The following is a 7,112-nucleotide window of genomic DNA, read 5'->3' as shown; positions in this document are numbered from 1 at the left end:
GAATGATGCGACCTTCTGGCTTATTGGGAACTCACTAGGAAGGTATATTGATTGCTCTGAACCAAAATATGGCCTCTTCTCTTGTGCACGGATCTGTGTGGAGGTGGATTTAGAGAAGGGTCTCCCAGTGGCAATCAATCTTTGTATGGATAGTTGGACGCATGTGCAAGAGGTCGATTATGATCAACTGCCCTTCAAGTGCAAGTTGTGCCATGAATATGGAAACTTTGCAAAGGTTGCCCTAAAGGAGGGGACTCCATGGAGAAGCAGTCTAGGGATCCCAAAGACCAATGGATGCAGGTTAAGTGTCGCAAGTCCTCGAAATTTTTTCCTCCATTCAGTACCCCTAGTTCGGTTAAGGCCACAGAGGGCGCTGATATGGGTCCCCCCTAGGGCTCGTGTATGGGGGGCGATTCCAGTTTGGAATTGGGTAATAGTTTTGGGATCCTAGGCTTTGAGGTTGTTGCGGATGGTTCAGTTCCCCCCCCTGCCCATCCTCACAGGGGCTCCCATTCCCTCATTCTTCCCCCAACGTCACCCCCCAAAGGGCATAAGGAATATAGTTTAAGTATTGACACCGAAAGAAGTTCAGAGGAATCATCAGAAGAAGAGGGATATGTGGAAGGCTTCATGACCTCTTCGGAAGGTATGGGACCTACTACGTAGTTGAGCTCGGCTGACGATAGATCAAAGGGGGCAAGGTTGAAGAATCTTGTCAAAAAGAGAAGAAATCAGGACTAAAAACAAACAAGGAAGTCAGAAGGGAAAAAACCAAAAAATACAAAGAGTTAGGAGTCCAACACACTATTCCACGTCAGCTAGAAAATGCAGGAAACAAAGGAGGTGGAGGAAAAAAAGGAAATAATACGGGCCCTAGCAAGGGGGCAGGGAATCCAAAAAAGTGATTAATGAATATTATATCTTGGAATTGCAGGGGTCTGGGATCAGTAAAAAGAATCACGGAAGTGAAATCCCTCATCAGTAAAGAAAGACCAAAAGTCACTCTCCTACAGGAAACCAAGCTGGACAAGGAGTCTATCAACTCTATTAAAAATAAGTTTTGGAACACTAGCAATCTAGAAACAATCAGTTCAAGAGGAGCGTCTGGAGACCTCTGTACGTTATTAAATCTGACAATGCTAAAATTGGTAAGTACTCTAAAAACAACCCACTGGATAACAACTATTTTTAATATTATTGAGAAATAACAACTCTTCACAATGATCAATGTGTACATGCCCACCCATTTTCAGGAAAAACAAAAGTGCTAGAATTTCTTGATGGAGCTAAAATCCACAAAGTTCGGGTATACCTGCATTATTTGGGGAGACTTCAACACGACAGTGGGAAATCATGAAAAAAGAGGGGGCTCCATCCCAACAGGAATATATGGAGGACCTCATCTTAGCTTGAATCTTTACGATGTCAAACCTAAAAAATTCCTATATACCTGGACTAACAAAAGAGTGGGTGCAAACCATATTGCGGCCCAACTGGACCAGTTCCTTGCAGCTGACAATATCCTAATTCTGAATTACAGCCTTAAATCCTCCATCCTCGTATGGGCCGGTTCAGACCATCATCCGATTCGCTTAGATATCTCCCTGCCCTTGGTTTTGGGCCGTATTCTCTTACGATACTCTCCCCAATGGCTGAAAGTTTCCAAATTCTTGGAGACAGCCTCCCTCTCCTGGTCGAGTTGGATTGATGGCAGCCCAATAACAATTTGGGAGTCCAAGATCTGCAGACTGAAAGGAGACATCAAATCATGGCTCAAGGAACACAAATATGAAAGACAGATCAACATCAAAGATATGGAAGAAAAACTGATAGCAACCCAAGGGAAAATGGAAACTATGTGAGTCCAAGAATCGGATCTCCAAAAGGAAGCTGACACTTTCAAGGGCCTTCACTCAACTCTCGGAAAAGAAGATGAGAACTAGAGACTTAAATCAAGAAATAATTGGCTTAATGTCAGGGATAGGAATACCAAGTTCTCCCATAAGCAAGCCAAGTTTAGGGAATCAAAAAACAATATAACTCAGATCACTCATGGGGGCGATACCATTAATAAGTTTGAAGAAATCAAAAGAGTTGCAGTAGAGCATTATAAAAATATGTACACTAAGTATCATACCTAGGATCTGGCTAGCAAAGACTTCTTTCTTGAGGGCATCTCCCATTTAATGTCAAAGGAGTGGAATCTCTCTTTGACTTCCCCTCCAACGGGGGAGGAAATTCAAAAGGTGATCTTCTCCTTCGCCCCAAATAAGGCATCGAGTCCGGATGGATCCACGACGAGCTTTTACCACTCCTTCTGGGATGTTATAAAGAATGACCTGTGTATATTGGTGGGATACTCCTTTAAATGCTTTGCTATGGGGGGTGGAATAAATTCTTCCTTTCTGGCCTTAATCCCTAAAGACTCGAACCCCTCCTCGTTCTCCATATTTTACCCTATTTCCCTTTGCAATGTCTCCTATAATATATTTTCAAAGCTACTGACATGTAGTCACAAATCGCTATTGCCCCTTTTAATCTCTGAAAACCAGGGGGGTTTGTCCCAGGGAGACAAATCTTTGATAATATTATCCTTATCCAAGAGGCCCTGGACTCAATATGGTGCAGGGGGATCAAGGTATGATCATTAAGTTAGACATGGCTAATGCTTTTGACCATGTCAGGCATGGTTTCCTGTTGAAAGTTCTCAGAAAAATGGGGATGGATGAGACCTTTATAAGATGGATAAACCTTTGTATTGCTTCTCCCTAGATTGCTCCACTAGTGAATGGAAGAGTTGTTGGCTTCTTCAAAGCTTCAAGGGGCCTCCATCAAGGGTGCCCCCTCTCTCCTTTCTTATATATAATCATGGTTGATGCCCTGAGTAGGACTTTGGAGCTTGAAAGAGTTTCTCTCAACCTTCTGGGCATTCATTTTATGGATGGCATCAGAAGCATAAATCATGGGCAGTTTGCAGATGATACTATATTGATGGGTGGTGCCTCGACCATTATCGCTCGGCGTTTTAAGAACATTATGGAAATATTCCTTAGTGTGTCCATGGTAGCCACGAATGACAACAAAAGCCACATATACAACTGGAACATCTCAAGATAAAAGGAAAAAAAGATTGAAGAAATTTTGGGATTTAAAGTTGTCTGGGAGTGGAAAGACTTTAATTATTTAGGGATCCCAATCTTCCTTGGTCGCACTGCTCCCTATGCTTGGCAAAAGATGCAAGATATAATGAAATAAAAAATTGTAAACTAGGGTGGGACTTGGCTTAATTATGCAAGCAGAGAAATCCTTGTTAAATCAGTCTTGTCGGCGATCCCTTTGTACCAGTTCACTGCACTACAAGCCCCCAAGAGTGTGCTACACCAAATGGGAATGTATATAAGAAAATTCTTGTGGGAAGGAGGTAAAACAAAAACAAAGAAATACCACTTAGTGAATTGGAAAATAGTTAAAGCTCTGAAACAACATGGAGGATTGGGTATCAAGGACCCAGGAATAGCCAATATGGCAATAGGAGCCAAATTGGAGTTCGATTACGAACCCGAGTCAGTGGTGGTCCCAAGTGATTCGGGCTAAGTTCCTATCTCAGCATAACAGACGAGAATGCCATGTGGCCCCTAGATTGGGTTCCCCCATCTGGCATTTGATCAACTCCTCTAGGGACACCATCATAAAAAATCTAAACAAAATCCCTGGAAATGGAGCCTCCATCAAATTTTTTATAGATTCAATTATGGGACTCCATCCCTTGGAATGTGACCTTTCCTTGGGGGATCTAAAATTCTTCTAGAGAAATAAGGGGGAGGAAAATCTGGGCCAGATCGTTGAGTGGAACTAGCAAGGTGGCTGGAAGGGTTGGAAGCTAGAAAATATCTTGGAGGCTCTTCTCCCCCAAAGAGAAATTCTCCTAAAGAAGCTAAGAGGTTGTGCCCCCATAGCCCTTTCTGAGGCAGACAAGTGGGGTTGGAAGAATGCTAGCTATACGATCAAAGAAGGGTATTTTCACATGCTCTCTATCACCCAATTACCTCCTAGGGAAAAATCTAGAAAACGAATGCCATCCCAAAAGTCAAATTTTTCTATTGGTTGCTTTCGCATAAAAAAATACTTACTGTGGAAAATATTCGAAGAAGGGGAGAGATTGGCCCCTCTAGATGCTCTCTTTGTGAATATACGGAGGAATCTATCCCCCGCCTCTTTCTCCAGTTTTAGGTGACAAAAGAAGTTTGGGTTATTGTCCTTCGACCTCTATACTGCAGAACTAACTAGCCTATAAATATCCAGATCTTCTTTAGCTCTTTGCCCAAATCTTATTTGGGTTCCCATCAGGCCAAAAATAATTTGAAAGAAATATGGTCCGCTCTTCCTAAGTATGTCTGTTGGCAAATATGTATATCTAGGAACAAGGCAATATTCCCCAACGAGGGTAATAGCCATGAATGCCCTTTCAGCTTGTATGGAACTGCATAAACTAGTTATGGACCCTTCCTTGGATCAGCTGGAATCCGCTTGGTTGGCTCCGTGGGCATTATCCCCAGCCTCTCAAGTTCTGAGGTGTATTTATCACCCTCAGGCCAAATGGATTCTACAGTTGCCTTCGGAAAGTCTGGTGGAATGGCTAAGATCCAAAAAAAAATGAACCCTTCAATTTGATAGTGCATCAAAAGGTAATCTTGGGGTGGCAGGAGGGGGAGGGATTCTCACTAATCCTGAAGGAACCATTGAATTTAGATATTCTTGGGGGCTTGGATGGAAGACCAACAACCAAGAAGAAGTGTATGGTTTGTTCTTGAGCGTTACCCTAGCTCAAAAGAAGGGCATAAAAGTAATATAGGTTTTAGGGGATTCCATGATAATTATTAGGCATATGATCTGTTCTACAAAAGCTAAAAACACTACCCTGAACCAAATTACGAGGGACTGCTCCCTCCTTCAATTTTGTGTCCTTCTACCATATTCTTAGAATAAATAACCAAGAAGCAAACAAATATGCTAATCATGCATGCCGATTGAGAGAAGAAAGATGCATCTTGAATGAGGTCGAGAGCACGACTAACATCCCATAAATAAATTGATGGGATATAATTTTTGGATAGTGAGAGAGGCTCGAGCCATTTCAAGGAAATTAATATCTTCAGGGATTAGAGACATTGTTTTCATGTTGTCTAAGGCGGTAAATTGGCCTCTCCACCCTCCCCTTTGCCCCCGTTGTCCCATGCTCCCCCTCCCCTGCCCTCTACTTCCCCTCCTCCTTATTTATCCCCGCCACCCCTTCCCTCTTCTTTTCTCCTTTCCTTTCCCTTATAGCCCCCTTCCCCCATCCGCCTCTCCACGCCATGATCTCCTCCCCAACACCTCATCCCCTCAACCCTCGAACCCTATCACGATATCATGTGAGCTCTGATCTACCATGGAGCCTCGTGGCAGGACAATCCTAGATCTTCATTTACGACGTGTCGCAATCCGTCATCCTGGTACTACACATGTTTTCGAAAGGGACTTCGACATGCATCTTCAGTTCCCACGCCCTGGTTCATGGGGTAAAGGGCGGGACATCTCCTCAGGAGATTACAGGAGTATGGGATTTTCAGAGAAAAAATTAATTCTGGTTCACAGAGAAGCCATGTTCACTCGTGGGAGGATAATTGGCTGGGAAGAATGGATTAGGAGAAGTGTGGGGAATTAATGGAGGATGACAGGGAAATAATGGAGACTTATCAGGATCTCAGTTGCATCAACTTCTTCGCTTAGCACAACATCATCGCTCAGTCCGACAACGACTATAAAGGGAATAACGATATGTTCTGTTTGTATGATTTAAGGATATATGTTGCTAAGGTGGCCTCTGCGAAGGTCTGGCGGCTGAAGTTGAGGTCGTTGATTGTCTATTATTAGGCCTAGGTTGATGGGATGAAATTCAAGGAGGGACTGAGTGCAACTGAGGGTTTGAGTGCAATTGAGGGTCTGAGGGAATTTGAGAGTCTATATGTTGATACTGGGTTGGACGTCATTATTTTACTGAAGTGGGCGGAGGTTCAGGTCCAGAATCTAGGAGCAAATTTGTTAGTCAAACAATGGAGGGAGGTTTGGTTGAACATGACTGTGGGTGAGAAGGACTATAATCCTTGGGTCTATGAGGGTGCCCTAGAGGATAGTGAGGAGGAAAGGGTCAAGCACACTTTAGATTTGAGTGGGAGTGACAAAAAGTTCTGGAACATTTTGGACAGCCGAAAAATGGATTCTAGTGTGCAAAGTGCAGAGGCCAGTTCCTAGTCGGGCTCCTGGGGCAGTCGCAGGTTGAGGTCAGGGGGGTCGTGGGTGGGAACTTCTCTGGAGGGAAGGAGAAATCGGCCATCCTGCATCAACTGCGTGCATGACCACTTGGAGTTGAGAGCAGACCTGATTGAATTGAAACACAACATACATCAGCAGCTACAAGAGAACCTATCTATGCAGGAGAGAGAGTTGGAGAAACATGAGCATATATGTCAGCTAAAAGATGAAGTTGATGCACTGAGGCATCAAATTGAGCAGATGAAGCTCAAAGTGCATGAGGGAAATAAGAAAAATGAGGAGGACTCGACGGAGCAAGACCAGAATAAAGGCTCTAAAGATATATCAATTTCCCTGGACCTTAACAGTCCAGCACTAATGGATATCTAGCTTTCACAATTTTTTTTTTCACAGTGTCTAAATGATGCATTGTAAATGTAAATATCTTCTATTTCAATTTTGTGGAATTTATAGTTTTGAAAGCTCTGAAATGGGTATTTTTGGTGGGAAGATCAAATACAGCCTAAATACTAGGTTTTCAGAACAAATGAAACATTATCATCTCTTTGAAGGCTTGGAAAAATATATGTAAAATTTCAGTTTTGTTTGCGAATGAGCACGATGTATTTTATATAAAAATCTACTCATTCTGGTTAAAAAATAATAATTAATATATCCCCTGATGGGGGTGGGAAAATGGACAACAATCATGGCTCTGGATCTCCCCGTGAGGCATGCAATGGTTAATTTCATAGCTCTAGGGTTATAATGAGACAGGACGTCTCACCTTCGAATTCTCTAGAATTGGTTATGAAGGATAT

This window comes from Pinus tabuliformis, chromosome 6, assembly GCF_031772625.1.
Source record: "Pinus tabuliformis cultivar Carrire ecotype Pingquan chromosome 6, CPIR1, whole genome shotgun sequence".
NCBI classification, from domain to species: Eukaryota; Viridiplantae; Streptophyta; class Pinopsida; order Pinales; family Pinaceae; genus Pinus; species Pinus tabuliformis.
This window is presented reverse-complemented; position numbering follows the sequence as displayed.